The sequence below is a fragment of the Pollicipes pollicipes genome, unplaced genomic scaffold (assembly GCF_011947565.3).
Source record: "Pollicipes pollicipes isolate AB1234 unplaced genomic scaffold, Ppol_2.1 Scaffold_2555;HRSCAF=2994_pilon_pilon_pilon, whole genome shotgun sequence".
NCBI classification, from domain to species: domain Eukaryota; kingdom Metazoa; phylum Arthropoda; class Thecostraca; order Pollicipedomorpha; family Pollicipedidae; genus Pollicipes; species Pollicipes pollicipes.
In genome coordinates, this window is record NW_023596136.1 from 28,880,474 (window position 1) to 28,903,751 (window position 23,278).

The 23,278-nt window shown below is 49.6% G+C and overlaps 1 protein-coding gene across 1 annotated transcript in view; it reads right to left on the reverse strand.

The window, feature by feature from the left end:
- The window catches only part of LOC119106845 (uncharacterized), a 69,602-nt gene extending 47,463 nt beyond the window's left edge, over positions 1 to 22,139 (reverse strand). The window contains exon 1 of the mRNA XM_037230191.1: positions 21,577 to 22,139. The gene's annotated coding sequence lies outside the window, so the exon portion shown is untranslated. The remainder of the gene's footprint in view (positions 1 to 21,576) is intronic.
- Between the last annotated feature and the right edge of the window lie 1,139 nt (positions 22,140 to 23,278).

Genomic DNA, 23,278 nt, shown 5'->3' on the forward strand with positions numbered 1-23,278 from the left:
CGCCCCATCCGAGCGAAGGTTATTCAGTCGGTTATCCGGTGCGTGTTAAAGGTGCCAGGATAACATGATAAAACTCACGCTGAGCAAACGGGACGCGGCTGACAATTTAGACGTTTCAAACGTGGCTGATGGTGGCAAATATCATTTCTAGATCCTGCCCACGGAAACCCCGCAGTTCAAACGGATTGCAGACAAAGCTTCCGTGTCTGATGAAGCATGCTTCGGCATTAGTCTGCAGAAAAGATTCCCAGGCGACAAAAAGAAAATGGCGGAAGACTGGAAATGTATGCACAGAAGCAGCAAAGGTGGATGAGAAAAACAATGCTTGCATGTTTGATACAGGTGTTGTATTTTTGATATTTATGCATTAACGATGCATGCAACGAATACTTGGCTATTATATTATGATGGCGATGTAAAGACGAAAAGACGGTGGAACGAGGATCATGACCAATGTGCGTTTTTGTGATCTATAATCAGTGGTTAGTTAGCAGCTTTGGCTGCCATGTGGGGGCCACTTCGGCTGCCATGTGGGGGCCACTTCGGCTGCCATGTGGGGGCCACTTCGGCTGCCATGTGGGGGCCCGGGTTGTGCACTGACTTATGAATGCTAATGACGTCCTGCTATGCAAACTGCAACGCCAATGCTAACTGCAACCGCTGGCGCTCAACAATAGGGAGCGTGACGACGTGCATAACGCTCCCTTCATTAACTAATACTTCCCGTCTGCTAAGTACGTGAGCCATAAAAATAAGAAACGAAGGAATTATCAACCACGGGTCTTCATGCTCCATCATCAGCGTCGGTCTCTCTACATTTGAAACAACGCATTTGCCGCAGTTACTCAGGGTATTAGATCCGATCCATCGCGCTCACCATTTATTAAACGTGTGCAAAAACATACCAGCAAACCACAGCGGTAGGCATCGGCCGGTCTTTTCACAAAGCGTACTGCATTCTCAAAAATAACCGCCATGACCGATTTTCCACGCCTTGATAACTGTCTAGGACGACAATAAAATATTTCAAGAGATACTATAAAGCTCCACAGGGCACCTGTCATTTGAAATCAGCAGGAAATTGCCTTTTGGGAAGTCAGTTCTAAACAGCTTACCATAATAAAAATAAATGACACCTATAATGCAATTCTCCTTCCGCATAAACATCAGCCTTTTCAACTCAGCAGACAAAGTGCCAGGAGCGCAGTTTGTTAACAAGCCCTGAAGTGCGCAGCGATCTCGGTGTTACAATCTCGTCGAACAGATCGTTTCTAAGTATGTGGCGTGCGAAGCGTAAGCGCTCTGAGCACCCAACGTTACGAGGGCAGTAATGAAGCAGCTACGCGTTCTTTCGCCTTTTCTCTACGTCTTGTATTGCAGAGATATTCTCAGTCGCCGCGGCATGACATCTCTTGTCAAGATGCCATAGGCCTGACGGTGCTGCCTGATCGTCTGCAGGGCAGACTGCAGCTGATCTTCATCGTGTCGCCGATCGATGGCCGTTTGAAGAAATATGGTGGCCGTTTTCACTCTGCCCATGCGGCTGGCCGGCTGTTATGGCTTGCGCCTCCTTTGAGAGGACATTCTGAAGGAGCCTGAGCGGTCTGACAGTGACGTGCTTCTCTCCTTGTTATTCGCGCTTACGCTAATCTGTTCCTGAACACCGTCCGGGAGCAGGCCAAGCTAGTATGGCGGCGTCGTAGGTAAGCTCAGGTGTTCGTAGCTTTTCGCGTTCCAACATGTTGGTTGAGTAGTGGTAATCACGCCTAATTTCAGTAAGAGTGGGCAATCCGTCACTTGCAATCATTATCACAACCGACTCCCAATCCATCGCAGGCTCAGTCATGTAGTTTCCCCCAGGCAGGTGTACCATTGGCAAAAAGACTGACTACCTGGCCTTTGATGTCCCTAGTACGCAGATACGCAGGTACGCAGGCCTCTCAAATTTAAACAGCTGTTTTACTAGCAGGTGATTTTCTTTATCGGTCATGTTCCTAATCCACTAAGAAGTCCAGCACACGCTACACTGACAATGCAATTTATTTGCACAGCTATCCATAAAAAAATGACTGTTACAAGCTGCTTGTCGGCATAAAGGTAAACTACTGGACAGGAAATGTATGATAAGTGACAAACAGTCGAAAACAATGATGACAATTTAAATTTGCAGCACATATGCTTACCATCGCACAGGTCGGACAAACAAGCTGATCATCTACACCGCAGCGACTATTTTTTTCAGCGGTAAGTCTAAGCCTGGTTCTAGCAACCTGCTGTCTGGTATTGTGAAAATCATAACCATAACCGAGTTAAGCAGCCAGACGTATCGCAGTTCATGGACAAACCCCCTCACTGGTGAGGTTTGCTCCATCTGCCGATGTAGCCGCTCCAGCGCCACCCTCTCACTGATCAGGTGCGTTTCATCCATTGCTGTAGCCGCTCCAGCACCAGCTCAAGCACACCCACACGCGGTGCGAGCCGACACACTGTCCTTCTGGCCAGCTGGCAGACATCCCGTCCGGCTCGTCCCCGACCAAGACGGATCTTCCAGGCCTCAGCGATAGGCTCAAAGCTGTTTGAAGTCCGAAACCAAGCGGATGATTCCGGGAAGAGGATCCCGCTGATGGACAAGGACCCACCGTCTGCCAGTCAGCACGCCTCACCCGCAGCAATTTCTGAAAGCCAGATGCACTAACGATGAGGTGCAGCTGATGGGACCCCTGACGACCCTCAGTCCCAAGGTGATGTCGGCAATTTCAGCTGGCGTGCTCGAACTAAAGGTTATTCTGATGTACGCTGGATCACGTTTTAAAGCATGTAACCTATGTCACAAAACGATAGTACGTTTCGTACTTGCATGATACGGAATGGTAAAGGTGGACGTCTTAATAGCAATTACCTTATTGTATACTTACCGAGAGGTGAGCATGTAGAAAAGCCTCCCAAACCATCCCAAAATAAATCAGTTGAGAGAGTAAACATGTCTAACCGATGACTGCTCACCCGATAACACGTAGATTGCATTCTCTGAGGTCTGCTTAATCGCACGCCGCTAAGCCGGAGTGCTTTTCCGAATGGCAAAACAGAGCGCCAGGGCCCAGCCATATCTCGTCTGACAGCCAGACCGGAGATTTTGAGGCTGTGCTGGTTTAAAATGTCGGCCGCTCTGTTTTGTCGGCTCGTAGCCTGTTGCAGGAGCGTCACAAGACGTGCCAAATATGCACGGACACATCCGCTGGATCCCGTGGCGTCTCGAGCCACGACGGGACGATGTTTGGGTAATGTAAAGAGATGCCGTGTTGGCACCATTACAGCTGATGCTGGTAATGCTGTTGACGCTGGTTCGCACAGAGTGCGTGCATGATGGTGTCATAAGACCTGTGTAAAATAGAAAGCACATCTAAAGGCATATTTTCTTCTTGGTGTACATTGAGAAAAGCCTCCGTAATGAACATGACGTACCCTTTATGTTTCCGATTAGGACAAAAAGCTAATTTGCGAAAGCTTACCACGTAAAAATCCGATTTTTTATCTATGCCACCGAAAGTGTTGACTCCCAACTATCGTGAGCCAGTCGTTCGCTAGAGTTACTGGTGAACTGGGGGCATTCCACTTGCAACATAACAAGGGCAGCTAGACAGTTTCCAGTTTCCAGTGGCACGTAAATTTCTGTGTGTGATATACTAGTTACGCACGGAAAGCTAACTGCCGCAAGTGATGATGTCGCCAAGCAACGGCTGGGCTTTCCAGGGTCGGGGGGAGAGTTTGGGCTCTCAAATCAGAGACAAGGCCTCAGAAGGGTGAGGTGTGGATGTTGATTACTCCTCTACTAAAGCCGTAGAAGGGTGAGGGAACGCTTTTCCGGTGGTGATAAGTGCGGCACATCATATATTTTTTGTGGCCTTGTGAGCATGTGATGTAAGGGCATTCTAACACATTGCTAAACGGGCTCTGTGAAAATATTCACGAGGAACTTGCATGATAACTGCAACTGGTTCGTTGCGAGCATTGCCTCCCCTTCAAACTGCGAACTCCTTGCACTCTTCTGTCCGCAAATAACACACTTTGAGTTGTTCCAGCTTCCAACTTCTGGCTGCTCAATCATCCCACTTTTATCACCAAATGTGTACGTACTGCGATTCCGTCCTTAGCTCTGGAGAATGAGAAATCACTAAACTATTGCCGTTCTGCAATAAAAAACTGCCCCACCTAAACGCATACAACAAAACCAGTGAAAAACGCAAAGTTGCGCTGCTAAGCAAACATCAGAACAAAATCTATTGAAAAGTATTAACTGATGCATGGCATTGATACAAATGGATCTAATTTCCCGATAACGTTGGTCCCCATGTCCGCAAATAAACAATTGTTGTTCAAACATTTCATTGAAATCAGGCACAGACAGCTATAATAAGTCTGCTAACATGACCAATTTGATAAATAAGGCGAAATAATAAACAATTGTTGTTCAAACATTACATTAAAATCAGGCACAGACAGCTATAGTAAGTCTGCTAACATGACCAATTTGATAAATAAGGCGAAATAACATTATTTGTGGTGGTGGTTGACAAATGCACGACACCGCCAACATATCAAACTATACTTATAGCTTGATTCATTTCACCTAGCATTTCAAAACACTTCGTGGTGTTGCAGATGTGGCTGATTGAGAGTGGTTGTTGGAGAAGTGGCTGACAATCCCACCATTGCGCAACTGTGCTCCCACCATTGTGTCACCCACATTGTGCAGGTACGGACTGCATTCGATGTTTGCGGAAGAGATTATTATATCCAAGTTTACTTTAGAGCGCGGTCCGAACCTCGCCCCGTCACTTTTTATAGTTCAACAGCACCCAAAGTGGATTGAAGCCTTGCCCGTGGACCTCCCGTTTAAATATAGCACGGACTTCAATCAAGTTCAGCGAGGCCCTGCTAGCTTTAACGAACTCCGAGAACCGCTTGGGAAATCCTGAATCTTCCCTGCCCCACACTCCCACATCGCGGGTCAAGGTACCGGTCTGAGTCAGCATCTGGCAGAGGGTAATTTAGACGGGTCACTGCGCCGATCCGGCAAAGGCATCAGCAAAGAGTGGGGGCGGAGCATCTAAAGGCTCTGAGCATCGGTGCATATCCCAATGACGATGTTTTCAACCCTGCTCCGGATCTCCTATTTCGAGCTAAATCTGCTGGGGCAATGTTGTCCCTCCTCGATAGCCACGCAACTCACCTGCTGTTAGCATGGGAAGATAGTAGAAAGGACCTGAGAAGAGCCTGATTCACATTCTGAATTATTCAGAGATAAAGAAAAAAGATGACAAGCAGCACAGAAGAAGGATTTCCAAGGACGCTTGGCCTTGACGTCGTGCCGAGGTGGTATAACCAGTCTTACGTAAAGTAGGCGCGTGGGCTATCTCACGCCGCACGAGCAGTGCCGCTGTTCGATCAGCATGCATCATATTAGCACACCCCAATGGCCGAGGCCGCACTCTTGACATTTGTGCTGAGAACCATGAGCGATATGTCATGTGCGCTGAGAATTCATGACTCTCATGACTCAGCTAAATGTGTTTCTCATGACTTAGCCAAATGTGTTCGGGGTACTTGCAGAGAGTGACCTTTGCAGCACACGCCAGTCGCGCCTCACTGCAAAGAGCCGGGGCTTAGCTCGGTTCAGGTTTTGGTTTGGTTTGGATTGAAGCTGTTCTGCCCAGTAATGATGGTTTCAGTGCTATGAGATTGAGAGGAGAGATGAGCAATGGGGCCAGGTTGCAGACGTGGTGAGGCCTCCACTACCGAGCCGTACCCCGCTCAGCTCATGGGATGCGGCGATGAGTGAAGATCACTGGGCGAGTGTTGCGCTTTCAGCAGGGCAGGCAGGGTTGGCACAGGTCTGTCAGGCAGGGCAGGGCTGGCACAGGTCTGTCAGACAGGCAGGGCTGGCACAGGTCTGTCAGGCAGGCAGAGCTGGCACAGGTCTGTCAGGCAGGCAGGGCTGGCACAGGTCTGTCAGGCAGACAGGGCTGGCACAGGTCTGTCAGGCAGGCAGGGCTGGCACAGGTCTGTCAGGCAGACAGGGCTGGCACAGGTCTGTCAGGCAGGGCAGGGCTGGCACAGGTCTGTCAGACAGACAGGGCTGGCACAGGTCTGTCAGGCAGGCAGGGTTGGCACAGGTCTGTCAGGCAGGCAGGGCTGGCACAGGTCTGTCAGGCAGGCAGGGCTGGCACAGGTCTGTCAGGCAGGGCAGGGCTGACATAGGCCTGTCAGACAGGCAGGGCTGGCACAGGTCTGTCAGGCAGGCAGGGTTGGCACAGGGCTGTCAGGCAGGCAGGGCTGGCACACGGCGTTGTGAGATTTTACTCTAACGGCAACGCATCTTATAGCAGATAGGAACTAAGAAGATATGAAAAGAAGATGTCAAGCAATTATTAAACCGTGCTAAGAAAATGCTTAACGCTTCTAAGGGGCTTATTCATTATAGCGACATTTGGCAACGCTATAATCGCGTAATCAAAAAACCTACCGCAGGTAATAAAAAAGTTCGTTGCACCAAAGCGGAGCGCCGGTGTAACAACGCTTTAGTTTGGTATCACAAAAGATAGCAAACGACGTCAAAGCTCAGTAACCTGAGGTGGTGAGAAATTGAGATATACGGGCTAGGTTCATAGAAGCTACCACCACATTGCCTAATTATCTGAGAGAGAAAGCAACTCTTTGCTCAATTACCATTACGGCTTAAGTTAACTTCTGCATCTACTATGTCTTCATTTGAGAAAGGATTACAAGCTCGCATTTCAAAATACAAACGTTAGATCAATTGCTTTAGTTTTGATCCCAGGATGGTGACCCGCGTAAAGGTGCGCCCATATGTATGTGATCTTTGCCTGTCGATGCGAACCCCATGCACTGGCAATTTGCATTCATCTTTGCATGTGTACCTTGGTTTGGGTGCATTCTTTTGTTTCAAATTAGCATATTCATTTGAGCTATCTTTCAACTTCGTACATGTACACTTCTTCGTACACGACTTCGTACATGTACATGTAGTATCCGACGTCACTGTGTTGTAACGAACCGAAACAACTGAACGCTAAAACGAATCGAAGGCCTGAGAAGCCACCTCTTGCATGAACTTCGAGAAAACCGAAATGCGAACACAAATCCATCCAACCATTTAGCGCTTTTGAAAGGCTGGAGGGATGAACCCGCTCTGAACAGCCCAAGCAGCACATGGGGCACTTCAGCGGCACTAGCTGGGGTGTCGATTGTATTCCTTAGAGCAAGCCCTGTTCCCCACTATCGTTGGTTTGCATCACCCTATGCTAGTTCGCCCCTCCCCAAACACCCAAATACATGTTTGCTAAAATAATACTTATTTCATGAAAAGGTCAATATAGCACATGGCCTGCCATCTTTTGGCATTGCGTGATGGTCATGCATGCTAAGCTACTGAAATAAAAGGATATTTGATAACTGATTCAAAGCCTAAAAAGTTGCCGTTTGTTGCCCTGGGCACACGACATGTAAGAATTACATTGGCAAACTGGAGGCGATCACATGGCAGAATCCGGGCACGGTCGCCACCGTGTCGCCGGTTCCCAGCCCGAGGGCCTGGTCGTGTTCTGTCGGCGGCGTCTAGCGGTGCCGTCAGGCGTTGGCGGAAGCTCGCGCCGCACCACGGGCGCCCGCGCGCTGGTGAACGTTCGAAGCGTGAGCGCATTATAGACTGTAAGTATGGCTGGTGGGCACGCGACCTGCAGCAAAACAACTCGCCTGTCCGCCGCGCTGATGCTCGGGCAGAACGGTGGCATGCTATCTCTCCATTGGGATATTGAAAAGCTGAAACGCCAGCCAATAGTATCACTGACGGGCATCACTTTAATTTTGAGGGATGGGGACATGATGGAATTCACTCGCATGCAGGGCGTTTAGGAAGTCGATAATGTTATTGCGTCCGGACCCCGAACTCAACACAGACAGTTGTAGAAAGGATAAATGGTCCTTATGCCCTCCCTACGAAGAAGCGACTGCGAGCGATTGTTTATTTCCCTCACATCGTCATCAGCAACAATCTATTTCACTTTGCTCGGGCAACAAATTACATCGGGAAATTTCCAAATGATGCGAATACATTCATGGAATAATGTCGCTTCAAGCAATTTCATATCAGCACACGCCTTGGGGCGGGCGTTTCTGAGAACCGCTGGCGTCGCAAGAGCATCCAGTCCCAGTGCTATAAGGCGAACCGTGCTTAAATTGCACCGCCCTACAAAATCAGGCCAGGAGCACGGCGGGGTGAGTTGTGTGATGTGTAATACGTTGGCGTCAACACGTATAAAAATTGCAAGACCGTGGGTTATTGGACATGTCGTGTGTGCGGAGAAGTTGTGCCCTCAGTAGGTGAAATGTGGCATTTGTGTGCATACATAAAACCGTTTGGAGATTGGGGCAGCCGGCCTTTCCATCTGCGTCTCATATGCTTTGATAAGTAGCCTGCCCGTCACTTAGTTTGTCCACACAGTCCATCAATGTCAGACCTAACCTTGTTTTCACAGAAAATGCGAGTTTTGCTGGATTGGATGAATGATCTGAGCTCCGAGATGCCGCATGCTTTGCTGCTAGGTCTCACTGTGTTAGAATTGATTTCCATTGATGCTAGAAACCCATGGTATTTTTGTAGGGATGTAACTGTTACAGGAAGCAGGAAGCAGGCACGTTTGCCTACATGTAGAAGGAATGGGTGAAAAGTGTTCGGAGACATACCACCCACCTTGGTAATCCCCGGTCCGGGGGGACAAGCAAATGACACAGTTTACCAAGCAAATAAACAGCGGTTCACTGCCAGTTTTTTGTTGCACATATGATGCATGCCGAAATTAAATGTTGAAAATAAATTGACCTGTATTTTACGGTTTTACACATTTTGTATCGTATATTGGAATCCAGCAAGCTGTAGATGACTTGAATCTAAGACCAAGGCGCACCTGAGTATTTTGCCCGCAATCCACATAGCCAGATAAGCTTTCCAGCCCGGTCCCTTCCAATCTAAGTATATACTATACCGCCCCACAACGTACCTTTCCTACCAGCGATAGGGTTCGTGAGTTAAATGCACCATTTCCTTTAAGTTCTGCCTCCTATTTTACACGGCAAATTGAACAGAAACTGAGACCGATAGCTAGCTGTTCTGCTAACTTTTGCCTGTCCATTTACCAAAGAGTACTAACCGAACAGAGCTACCGCGGTGAGCCGTCGATATTTCTCCCTACGGCGCGACGTGAATTTTCCGACTTTCGATCCGCGTGGTGCGTTTGGTTAGCGCAGTTGGTAACCGGTTAGCTGAAAGGGGTTTTAAGAAATTTATTGAACAAATAAGAAAAATCATTAAGACGTCACCCGATGAAAGGGTCTGCGCGTACGGCCAGCTTCAACATTTTTCTTTTCTCATGCTGTTTTCTGTACAAATCTGAACATGACATCCAGCTAAGTTTAAACCACATTCACTGTCACAGTGTCTGCGCTGCGCCTTGTTAAGTCACAGGCTGTCAACTCTCCAGCGGAGGCTGAAATTCTAGCGTATAATCGTGCATCGTTCACATTTCCAACGTTAAAATGAATACAGCTTGCAACTGAAAATTAGCTATCACAGCTTCATTCTACCCGTCTGTGTTGCCTGATTCGACCCAGAGGTGTGCCAGTGTTTCACTTACACATGCGCCATCGGTTTCCTCACGTCGGATCACGTTGTCAGATGCAAGCTGCTTTATAATTTGTGTCGATTAATTGTTGCCTGAAGATGCTGCCAATGCGTATAAGGTTTCCACAAAAATTAATCCAATCCTCTGGTGATCCTTTTTTGTCGCATTCGACTACTTAATAAGTGATGTCCAAATCTTTACACATTCGTTTGATATCTAAATGATCCATCATTGGAGCTGATTGTAGAATACAGTTTTATGTTGGTGAGTTTGCCACTGAGACAAATTCACCAGAACCTGTGCTGCGGATGCTCGACGACCGCTGTTCCCAGCATTTGCAAAGCACCAGATGGCTAGAAAACTATTTTACAGCAGCAGAATGTTTCTACAGTGACCACCATCAGAACGCTTGACATGGACATGCGGAAGATGCGGCCTGAGCACGCCATTCGGCATCATCCCCGCGCCGGCCATCATCTTCATCAGCAAGCGCAACCACGCTTCAGCCGGTCACAGCCGCCTCTTCAGCCGGTCACAGGCGCCTCTTCAGCCGGTCACAGGCGCCTCTTCAGCCGGTCACAGCTGCTGCTTCAGCCGGTCACAGCTGCCGCTTCAGCCGGTCACAGCTGCCGCTTCAGCCGGCACCGCCGCCGCTTCAGCCGGTCACAGCCACCTCTTCAGCCGGTCACAGCCGCCGCTTCAGCCGAGCACCGCCGCCGCTTCAGCCGGCCACAGACGCCTCTTCAGTCGGTCACCGCTGCCTCTACAGCCGCTGACCGCGACGGCGCGCGCAGTGGCGGCAGCCGGCCGCCGGGCCGCCGGGCCGCCGCATGTGACGTTGGTCGACTCGGCCGGCCGCCTCGCGCGCGAGCCCGAGCGAAGGCTTGACTTCGCTTGGCGTCTCTTCAACCACTCGTCGCTCTCTGCTCGCCGCACGAGGTGACGCGCGGCTGAGACTGGCGACGCGCTGCCAACCCGTTCAGAAGCCGGCAGATCGAAGCCGGGTAGTGCCTGTGAGGAGTAGCGCGCGGTACAGGATCGCAGGCAGTGTATTCGGATGAACGTACTATGTCAGGAACAAGTGTCTGGTAATGTCGAAGTGCTGTTCAGACCCTTGCATTTTTATGTCAGGTGGAATATGTATGTGGTAAGGGCCGAAGCGTACGCACAGGGTGGTAATACACAAAGTCCCATCACGTGGATTTAATGAGAACTGTAAGTAAATACTCCAGTCATTTCATTCGGTCAATCAGGCGCCTGCCTGCGCTGTCTGGCCTTTTTCTGAAATCGGATCCAATAACTTTTCTTTTTCATCGGTTTTTTGCTGTTTTGTCGTTGGGTGACCTATTGGCTGAGGTTTTCCTCCCGGCACTTTTGCGGAAACTCGACGCGCGAGTTTCGGCCTCTGAGTGAGCGTGAACGTGGCGTTCAAATGGCGTCAAATGGACCGCCTCAAAACATGCAAAAACGCTGGCAGCATCAGGGCAAAGACAGCTCACCGGTTTCTGGCAGGGCGCCACGGCCATTTAGCTGTTCGCTGTCTGCATCGAGGGTCGGGGGCGACTTGGGCCTGTGTGGTACACGTGATGGATGTTTGGAGTACTGCTCTGTACCTACTCGAGAACTCAGTCCGATAAAATGTACGTGAAAGGATGGGTGCAGCGACGAGAAAGTCGGCGTTGTTTCGTGACAGCTCTAAAATTATTGGAGATCAATGGCACATTCGGAGGCTGGTGTTATGAACTACATGTGCTGAGCATATATCGAGATTGCGTTTTGCGTGGATATCACAGTCGTTATGCAGTTATCGAAGCAGCCGCAAATTTGATATCCATGTTATTTTAAAGGTGTCATTAACCATAACATCATTGGAAGGTGCAGGACTTGGTATCCAGCGATGCTGGGTACAGCCTTACGCTGGGCTCATCGTTTGGCTCGACCGACCAAGAGACAGCTGACCAATTAATGTCGACACAGGCCCGGGGCTGCCGTATTGCAGCATTGTGCGGCATATAAAACCTTCGGCAGGCCTGTGTAGTGAGAGCGCGGAGTCAACACTATCCATCGTAACGGACACCGTAACTTGCGTGGAGCTAAGTGGAGTAAGTGGAGTGGAGTAAGAGCTAAGACACGTTGTTAGCCGCCTGTCCACTGCGGCTGCAGGTGTCATGCCGTTCAGCCGTTGGCTCTCATAAGGCTCGAGGAGGCTCAAGGAGGCTCGAGGAGGCGCGCTGGCCACCCGACCCCCGGGACGCGGCTCCAGAGGTGCAGTGGGGCTGGTGAGCAGAGCTTCCGCAGCAGGCCGAGCGCACAGACCGGCTCCAGAGGTGCAGTGGGGCTGGTGAGCAGAGCTTCCGCAGCAGGCCGAGCGCACAGACCGGCTCCAGAGGTGCAGGAGAACTGGTGAGCAGAGCTTCCGCAGCAGGCCTAGCGCACAGGCCGGCTCCAGAGGTGCAGTGGGGCTGGTGAGCAGAGCTTCCGCAGCAGGCCGAGCGCACAGACCGGCTCCAGAGGTGCAGGAGAGCTGGTGAGCAGGGCTTCCGCAGCAGGCCGAGCGCACAGACCGGCTCCAGAGGTGCAGGAGAGCTGGTGAGCAGAGCTTCCGCAGCAGGCCGAGCGCACAGACCGGCCCCAGAGGTGCAGGAGAGCTGGTGAGCAGGGCTTCCGCAGCAGGCCGAGCGCACAGACGCGGCTCCAGCTCGCCGGCGACGCTCACAACCATCATCCACTGCCAGTCGGCCGCGTACGACAGTACCATTACCAGCAAGACCTTACGTGGCGAAGTAGGCAAGCATAGTGCTCAGCCTCTCGCAGCGGTGCCACAAACAACCACAGAGGGTGACCAGAACTTACAGCTAATGGAACAGCGAGGCGTCTTGGAGAGCATAGCAAGCAAGCCGCACGGTACAATGCAGAATGCATGATGACCATGCCATTTTAAGCGTCAGAAACCTTATAGTACTCTTAAGTAACCTTATAAGTACTCATTTCCTTCTGACATTTTCAATAGCAAAGTGGAGGGTTTGTGCTGTTGATCATCCGCTCTGCAGCGCCCGAGTACACCAGCAGGACTTGTACCTGTATAAGGAGAGCTTGAGCACCAGCTTAGTGGTGTCAGTTTTGTTATATCTTCCATCCACAGACTCTCACTTGGCTTGGGCGTGAGTTTTGTTGCTTGTTTTCATTGGGGGGGGGGGGGGGGGGGGGGGGAAGGGGTCATCATTTCATGTTGAGCTCAGTAGCGAAGGGTGGATTTTCCATACACCACCGCGCGGGAAGTGTTGGTGCGAGTCACTAGGTTGAGCCCACGCGCTGCTCGCGGCTCGTTCGTAATAATGACCAAATGAGAGTGGTCGGTGGTATCCCAGGGATATAACCAACTCAAATACATCCTTTTGCTTAATTTTCAAAGACAAAAGGAGTGGTTTTAATTCAGTTATGGTGTACTACGTAGCTCGTAAGCATGATACTCGTTGTGTGCCGATGCCAGTTAAAGTGAGGGCAACGTGAACCAGTGTCACAATTAATACATAGGATAAAATAAATGAAAGGTACCAAATTTGTTAACGTTGTGGTATGGTTCCTTGGTAAAGGATTCTCTGCAGCGCGTCAAGTTCTGGTTCACCGCGCACATTTAGCTCTAAAAAGCGACAGTTCTTTCTCGGACGTACTCCGATTTCCAGCCGAGGGGTGACCGAGAGGAGACGCCCACCCCGACAAGATCGAACGAACGTCTCTATAAGCTAAAGCCAGAGTGCAAGAATCGCCGCAGAATTTTCACAGCTTACATCGCGTCGGGCTGGCGCCAAAGCGAAGTGCTCCCCGCCCCCCCCCCCCCCGCTGAAATTTCCAATAGCGACGCGCGTGACTATCGGAAGTTTTTATGTTTTCTTACCCTGTGTACACGGCGAGCTTAAATTCGGACACCCGCACGACGCAATCATTTATCCCAGCGACGATGACAACATTGTGCCACCTGGAGCGTAAGGAACATCATTAGGCATCGCTCTCCCTATGAGGCGAAATCATAAGTCCTATAAGCATCTTTTCACAGGGGCTCGGAGACTCCGGCGGAAAATCGACAGGTCTCGCCAATGCGGCTGGGCATAATGTGATGATATGCGATATGCAAACGTTGGCGTGTGCTTTTCTCGCGGGACCTCCGGCACCTCGGAAAAAAAACCATGACATTTGGACGCGGGATTTTTTGTCTCACAGGTGGGCCTACGCATCATTGTACATGTATTCGCTAGACCTCTGACAGGGAATGCGCTAGTGATCAGCTTATTCTTAGTCGTATCAGCACATAGTCATGAAATGGACCATTAAATCGCCACGTGTCAACAAAGCGCGTCCTTTGTTTGGGCTTGTTTGATCATCATGATCAAGACAGCGAGAACTTTCGAAGGTTTTGATGGGTCATGACAGGTTATAGCTACTAAACTGAATCGTATATTCAAGCAAACTCCCATCTGGGCAGTTTATATTTATTGGCTGTTTATCTCCGTTCAACAGTATCGCCTCTTCGCAAAGTCCACTCTCGATTTCGGCGATACAAAGTGCGCACAGGCTTTTGGATATCGCGAACAGCGCAAACACAAAACTTTGATCACAGTGCTGCAATAGAACGTCGCTTTTTAGAAAACTTCAGTTTTCAAGTGTCGAATTTTCGCCCGCAGCACCCCCGTCCATCTCACCCCACACTTTCAGTGCTCGTTTACTTCCAACCGTGTCTCCTCGTCCCCACTGCGTCCATCCACTGTTTTCTTTGCTCCTAGAAAAACAAACTTAATTTTGTATTGTTTAATACATTTGTTTAACGCAGGCGGGATCTCCCAACGGATGACCTAATCAAAATCACTCAGATCGTTTTCCGAGCTTTCGTCCGCGTAGTACTTCCCTCTTATTTTCTGACCACGCGATACGTGTGCGGTTGGCATGACAACATGGCGTGCAGCTGTCACGTGAGTAAATATGCATTTATATTATCGCCAAATGGAACGCTGATTCAGAAAGCAGTATCTTTCTTCCGTGTCCTCTTCATGCGACAACAAAGAATACAAAGGAGAAGAAAAACAACACCTCAGATGGAGGTTTTAATGGACATGATAAGTGTTTGCTTGTTGTATGCTCGATGATTTTAAAGCTCTTCGTTGCATAATCGGTTTTCAATTGTAAACCGCTTCAGCCAACGCGTACTTATGATCGTGATTTGTCCTCGAATGCCTTTACAAATCAAACCCGCAGTCGTTTCTGAGCAATGTCGGACACTGTGGTTTATTTGGCGAGTCATGGATAGAAGTTTGTGCCGAATCCTGTCAAAGTATGCTGGAAGAAGAGCCAGAAAAGTCATGAAACCTCATCGTTCCAGCAGCAACGGTTTCTAACAAAATTTTAAAGAGCTTGGGGTGGCTAAACTACCCCGACATCATACGAAGAATGGCTGAGGTGTTCTTTTTTACAAAAAGCCACCTTCCAGATCAATACTGGATGCACATCTTCGCAGCTAGATAAGATTTGTCGTACTCGGACCGACGAGCAAGGTTTCTCAGATTTGTTCTAAAATAATCCAGAACTTTTCACTTGAAGTAGTCATTTCACTTAAGTGCTTCATCAAACTCCCTGCCCACCACTACAGCAAAACACATCTTCAAGAACAGTCGTTTTAGCCTCATCTGTCAACGGACGAAGCAGTTGCTGAGCGAAATTTGTGACCGACTTGCGCTCTCCATAACTATCATGACAGCCATTTTGCATTTTGGTGTGCATATGCTGTTCAAAGCGTTCCAGTTCACCGCAAAACTGCTTAGCTTTTAACATAGCTTCCGCGCATCACACAGACCCGGTCTGCTGTCGCCTGCCAGCAGCGCTAAAGCATGGCCGCCACGCTCCAGGCGAATTCATTAAGCCGCTCAAACTGATTGGATAGCTACAGACTTCGGTCGCTGTCCTGGTAGAAGAAATGTTCCCACTTGGAGCTTTGGTAAATTTGTTATGCCCAAAATTCAACTTAAATGAATCACTCTTATAATAACGGATGTTATGCTTATCAAAACGTACATGTTAGAATCAGGCATAGCGACATTGGTGTGGTGCATTCGTTGCGGAACATTTTTGGGATAGCATCCAGAGATGCCACTCTCCTTCATAGGCATTTCATTCAGCTTAAGTCACAATTACGGTGCACAGCTGCGCAGTACATGATTCTACCAATGATAGCTTTTCGCCTGTATCGGTATCGCCCTCGCATAGAAATGGAACGTTCTTTTGCAAGGCATTCGCTTCACGCTGAGATGCAAGCAAGCTATGCTAAAACTTTTTCCGTCGTCATTTCAGTACGTGGGGTCGTCTCGGTGACGCGCAGTAATCGGAGCCTCGGTGATGTGTGATAAGTCTCCCTGGCCTCGCATTACTCTCCTCAGGCGCAATATATTCACGAGGTTTTGTGATCTCATCCGGCGAAAAGTTGCTGCACTGCTACCAGGGAGATGGAGGCCGCGAGTTCATTTTGCTTTAAGAGTCAGCGCTCTTTTTAAGGGTTTAATGCGGGTGAAATAGTCTCATGTCCAATAAGTTGTCTATTTGTCTTGCAACTATGCCAGCACTATATAACACGCAATTAGACGTAGATATTGACAAATGTAGCATATGATGCTGTCCTTCGATCACGAACATTCCTTACACCCATCTTGAAAACCTCTGCCTAAACCCTAAACCCTCCCGCCCCCCCCCCCCCCCCCAGATAGCCAACTCTCAAAGGGCGAGGGGCCCACCCATCCCCGGGCTATGTCCTTAAGTGCGAGAACGGCAGCTGGGCACATAACCATAGTTCGTCGTTATGTAAAGATAAAATGCAATTTTGTGTTAGGCTGCACAAGAGTCCCACAGCTGGAACCGGTGGCTTGCAAAAGGGCGACGCCCACTCCGCTCTGGACGCCGCCGTAATCTCACGCGAGCTATGTGGAAAAAACACAACACCCACATGCACCGTTCAAATGTGCGACTACATCTCTCATCAACGAGTGTATTGACGCCTTGGATGTATGCCTTTCACACAAGGCACTGACTAACGCGGAGCCAGAAACTTGACATTCTCAGCTCTCCTAGAACGATCAAAACACCGAACGTAGCATGTGTCAATACAAACATTTATCACTTGCTCGCCCAAGAACAACCATGAAAAGCGAGCATATGCCTACCGGGCTTCACATGTGTGCAGGCGTGTCGTGAGCAAGGACGTTGCCGTCTTCCCTTTTTCCAGGACCCGTGTACATCACATTATTCAAAGTACCCACCATTTCTAACCTCTTGTACATGTCTGTTTGCGTCATGGTCATGTCGCCGCGTTATGACTGTCGATGCGCCCGTTAACGAAGGTATAAGAGAAGCCCCATAATGCGGAATGACCTGATCAAGTGCAATACAATACACATACTAAAAGTGGCATGCGACGCGGGTCAGTCTACCTGTCGGCTAGCTTGAGCTTTTGGGCTGCTGTAAATCACGAGTCAAGCAGCGGAGTGAAATGCGCTTCTAGGGAGCTACATATATAGCCAGATGGTGAGTTGGTAATGCACTCTAGGATTAGCAACAGAGCTCGTGAAGTCCCAAACAAGGAAGCTCTTATTGCTCGGTCCAGCTAAGGTACGCTGGGCCGTATGTCGGGTGTGGCCATGTTGCCACCGTTCGCATTCTGATCTGGTGTTTGCTTTTTCTACAACCCCAGCTCGCGCCAAACGATTCAGTGGATACAAAATCAGGTTCACCATAGGTTAAGCGACGAACGGTTGAGGTTAAAAGTAACGCGCTCCGCGTTTTGAAAATAGCTTGCGAACGGTGCCAGGTAGACATACCGCATAGGGTCAGCAAATCATAGCATACCATAACATAGGGACAGTAAGTCAAAGCGGATTGAGTGACTTGCCCTTGACCTGACATAATTTTGACTACTGATCTGACTTTGAATGCCTGCCTTTTTGTTTTGTTGCCGGCTACCATGCTGCGACATCCGTTTTCCGGATGCCAGGAGGCGGTGGAACATGTTGGCGCGTTCCCCTTTGAGGTATTTTGCGGGACCTGTAAAGGCATCATTCATATGTCTATGTCATATGTCTATGCCACACGTCATGCCAGATGTATTTTCAATAACTCCGAGTGAACACAAATATCTAGGGCCATCGATTGCCATTTGGATTGGTCCGATTCAGCGATGAGATCCTGAGAGACGGACTACTATTAGCTCCGCCGGGCTGTATCCTAAGAGATGCTGGGCTGAGTGCGCCCCAGCGCACGCGAGCGTCACGCGAATCTTTCAACGTTTTCTCCTGATACTGGGCGTAAATTAGTTCGTGGACGCGTCACGAATAAGCCGCTTTTACTCAATCATCGTCGCACATTCTGGCCATGCAGCGTGTTTATGAATCATTCATCGTTATCTCACCTAAACTTCCGACCAAATTTTATGATTCCGCTGCGAGGTCTTACATGTTTTCCTTACACATGGTTCGACGCTTCCCCACATGGACGTAATCCCTTACAACAAACTAAAAAGCAATCACCAATATAGGTGTGAATATGCGATATGTGAACATGTAGACCCATTAATGTATAGATAAGATACGAGTACAAAAGTGAAGCGCTCAAATGCTGCCATTGCAGGGGTCACCTATGTCGCCACTAAGTGTGATTGTGAGGTGAGATTATTGGAACGTGGGCTGTAAACTCTTGATTCAAGGCTTCCTCTTAGCTGCAATAACCCAAACATGAGCTTGAATACAAACCCGAATACTGGCCGCCTTACATTCCAGCCCATTTTATGTGCAGTCTTACCCATTCCTGCGCAGTTTAGCCTATTCCAACCCGAACCCGAACACTGAAAGTCATCCCAGTCCAGCCCAATCCATGTGCGATGTAGCCCACTCCATGTGCAGTCTAGCCCATTCCATCCTTGCCCACATGTGCCTGGTTCCCAATATTTGGCATAATGCCAGCGCGTATTTTTGGTCTTGCTGGTTCTCTTTGCCTAGCATCAAGCTGGATCCTGGTTCTTGTTGATTCCTCGGTTTACGTCCAGATTGGCTTCTAGGTTCTCCCAAGTTCCGGACCCAAGAACCAGGAACCGGCTCTCAGGAAGAAATCTCGGAACCAGCCACATGTCTTTCCACGTGAAACCAGCTCCAAAAGTGTCGCAGCATCACATCAGCAGTGTTGCCAACAGTAAACCAGCTAGATGGTGCTTGACTTCGTTGTTGACATGGGTGGACCGGGCGCCCATGCTGTACTTCGCCACGGCGAAGCATGAGCCTGCGTTAGGCTGCACCGCAGCTGCCGCCTGTACTGCAGGACAAACAACCCACCGGCTAAAGCGCTTGAGCCAATAAATCCAGAAATCGAAGAGCCGAGTTAAATGCCGACGCTCGCGTGAGAACATCAACGCAATTTAAGTCAGTAAACTAATCAGCTTTGTGCAGATCACGCATCAATAAATGCTACAAACCGTTCGCTGCTATAACCACACCTACACGCAACTCCCCCCACACACACAATTTACCACACAGTCTTACTCGTTTACACGGTTCAGGAGCACGTGCAGGCAGAGAGGTTGGCCTGTCAAACAGATGACATCTCCCACTCCCCAAGCAGATGAGAGTGCCTTGGTTAAACATCTTGAGTTGCTGCACGAGGACCAAAGTGCCTAACGTCGCCCACCCGCGCATCCCTGCTCCTGTGTCCGAGCCTGGCCTGAGCTAAGCATCCCAGGTCGTGTCGCTCAAAGCTCAGCAATGGAATCGGCTGGCAACGAGCCGTCATTTTATCCGCACCAATAACAGAGCGAAACTTGACCTGCTGATGATATGGGATCTCTCCGCTGGCAGCTTGGCGCAACTGCGCGCCGTGCTCTGTGCGGCACGTGGGATGGGATTTCAGTCCAGAGTGAGGCGGCGCATTGATCTGAGGCCTCGGTGGTGGCTTTCTATGGGTGCACGTGGGGAAGCCTCCCTAAAGAATGGCATGGTAAAAGGCTGTGTGTAATTATGCACGTAGTCAAGGTTCGTTGATGGGAGAAACGTCAGTGGCAAACAACTTTGCACATTGTCTTATGCCACTGGCCGAAGAAGCTTTCACTATCGTAGTGGCATGCATCCCAGCTTCATCGCTCCCTGGGAGTGGGACGAATCGTGCAAAAGTCACTGCCGTTTTATGACTTACAAACAAATTTTCAAACTCACGAAGCAAGGGCAACATGAAGTCAAACTGGCTGACCCGGTCGACTTTTCCCAAGAACAAAAACCCACATTTTTATCAATGGGTTTATTTGTAGAGAGTTGGCGTAACAATCTCTTTAAAAATCCCGGACCTATTTTACCAACTAGTATTTGCTCTCCATCGTGGCAGTTCAAAGGCACCTGGGAAATGTTTTGAAAAGACTGTGAGATAACGAGGGTAACGTGCTTTACAAAGCGCGTTAATGATCTTAAATCATGGATTTAAACCGATGTTTTTGTCACCCTAATCAGTCCCTAGGATATGGCGGATTAGGTACCAATTTGCATCAACATGATCATACGTGGCAGTGTTTGGAAACGACAAATTCCTTCATGCAATTCAATTAAACAAGCTGGTAACGAAAGCTGAAAGGATTTCATGTTTTGCGCACATCAGGGAAGTGGCCTTTGATAGAAGTGGGCAGCGTTACTTCACAGAGTGCTTTACTATATCGCTAGTACTAATGCTATTACTACTACGTACCATGATTTTACCATTCGTGATTGGAATTATGATGGCTTTGAAGGCAAGATCAGCCGATCGCACGTGGATGAATGCCTACATGACGTCAAGCTCAGTAACGTGACATTCGCTTTGCGATCGTCTGGTCATTCCCTGCGATGTGCACGCTTTATTTTCCATAATTGTGCCACAACAAACTGGCAAGGGCACTGTGCCACAGAGCTCACCAACCAATGGAATTGTATGATGAACATAAAACATTGCACAGCGCATGTAAATGACAAAAAAAACAGCTAAGCCTGCGCAAAATTACGAAAACGACCTATCAAATAATATACAATCATGTCTTTTCCGTAGGAGCCCTGAGCGAATAAAGTGACACCCACGTTTCTTTTATTTGGTACGAGCTCGGAATAAGCATGGCGAGTATTAAGTTATAATTGTTAACTGCTGCTATCTTCATTTCAAGTGAAAGGTATGACGTACATTAGCATAAATGTATTGCAACGATACATTATAATGCATGTTTCCCATACAATTTCCGCGACTTCGGTCAGATAAGCATCGGATTCGTAACCAATTGCAAAACCAGGTGCTCAATCAACCACGAACGGTCGCAAAATCGTGGCGCGACTTTATGTACACCACGGTGTTTCCGCCCACGTGGCGCCAGGCGCGAAAAGTAGGCGAGGACCGCATGTGACGCATGGGGATGCAAAGCCATGATGCCTGAGGGCAACTTTACAAAGCATGACAGAGCGGAACATTCATGAAGCTTGTCTGAAACAGCAAAATGCGCTTGTCGCTTTGTTGGCAAGGAGGCTGGGAATCAAATGAAGTAAGTTAAATCGACTTTATAATTTGTTTAAGATTGTAGGATGCTCTGAGGCATCGTTCAGAAATACACGCAACGTCAGAAATTGCCGGACAGGCGTTCGCCGTAGCAATGATTTCCCCGAAAATGGGGGTTTCTGACGGTATCTTTGGTGTTTAAATTTGTTGAGAAAATTACTAGGTGATAGGCAGCACCGAAACAGTTAAAGAATGGCGCATATCATTCTATCTCCGTGGACTGGCGTGGAACGGATCACATTGTTTTCCTATCTGGAATCATGTTTGCCACAATGGAGATGGATGAGGATCACCTTACCTGCGTTAGAGTATTTCAGCGCTTCTCTGCCTCTAATGATGCTGTTCCCCTGCTGACCTGTTCTTCGTCACTGCTGCAGGGATCGGTGCACCACAGCGGGGGATGCAGCACCGCTGACAGTCGGCTCCTTAGGCGAGCACGAGGGGGTCCCCACTCTGGAGTTTAGGGCGCGTGCCGCGCACGGCGAACTGCACCAGGGGGAGCGCGAGTCAGACGCAGGAGCCTGGCGGCCGCGGGGCGGCTCACCCCGGCCCTGGAGTGTCCCACCGAGCGAACCGAGCGACGCTGGTCTGCACTGGGTCACCTCGTCCCCACGAGCGCTACTCGCTTGGCGCCGAGTCCCGGACACGCCTGTCCAACCGCCGCGCGACCGAACCGGAGCCGCGGGGCCTCAGGAGCGGACAGGAACGAGCGCCCGCAGGCTGTGAACGCGACCCAGACAGAGCTGGAGAGCCACCGCCCGGAGATCGCCGCCACCGCCCTCGTCCTGCGCACGTCCGGCCCTCACCGCCGCCCGTTCGACGTCGCTCGTCCGGACCCGGTCGGGCGGCGGCGGCGCGAGGGGCACGTCCGCCCCGCTCGGACGTCGGCGCACGGCTGCGGGCGGCCGGGCGGCGCGGCCCAGCCGTCGGCGCACGCTCCAGTGCGGACCGTCGTCAGCGCGAATTAGCCCGGCCGCTGCAGACAGCAGCGATGAGAGCGTGGTCAGCCGAGCCGGCCCGAGGGGGGGGGGGAGGAGGGGGCGGAGCGGAGGGGGGGGGGGGGGGGGGCAGGGCGCTGCTCGGGCTGGGTGTGGAGTAGAGCTATCGAGTTGTTTACATGTTTTGGCGCAGCGGTCTGTTTGGAATTCAGTGCACGGGGAGGCGATGATGCGTTTGGCTTTATTAAAGCATTGGGCAACAAGACCTTTCGTACTCAATTTGTTTAACAATGCGCTAAAACTCAAAGCCGGGTTCAAGGCATGAACAAACCGGTACTAGCGCGAAATATCGTCTCAAGCTCTTTATCATGCGCTGTTATTGTCGTTGTCAAATGATGTCTCATGAATCGATCTGAGTTCCATGCGTGGAGGTTTGATAACGTCTATGAATAAAACATGTCCTAGGAATAGTATTCAAAGCTGGGCTTGGAAGAACAGAACAGTCTTATTCAATAACACGCACAATAGTGTGTTCAAACACTGAAAGTGCTGGAAACGATTGCAACCATCCAAATTAACTGTTGGCTGCAGTTCATTTGGGAGCTATGCAGGACTGATGCCTAGAAATATTTGGTTAACACGTGCTTGGACGGCCGGCTGAATGCCCTTTGCTAGAGTATTGATGATGATGGTCAATGGTTAAAGAATCCAAGATGGCCAATTTGGCCCCCGAATAAGAGAGCTAAATGCACCAAATTGATAGGGTGGATTGGTCTGTACGTGAACTTACAGTCGTCAAAACTTGAGGTTTCTGGGAAACAAACTTTGGATCAAAAAGGGTCAAAACAAAATAAATTTCCAGATTGGTGCCCAAGGTCCCGGGCCTCCTATTGCAACCGCCGTGACCTAGATACCTAATTTAAGCAAAAGGTTACTGGTATTTATATAGTCAGTGACCTTGCTTGAACTTGAGAAGGTCGTGGTAGCAACAATTCTATGGTATTGTTTTGATTTTTCCTCTTGAATGAACGTTAAGGAATGAACGCCATGCGGTATGTTCCT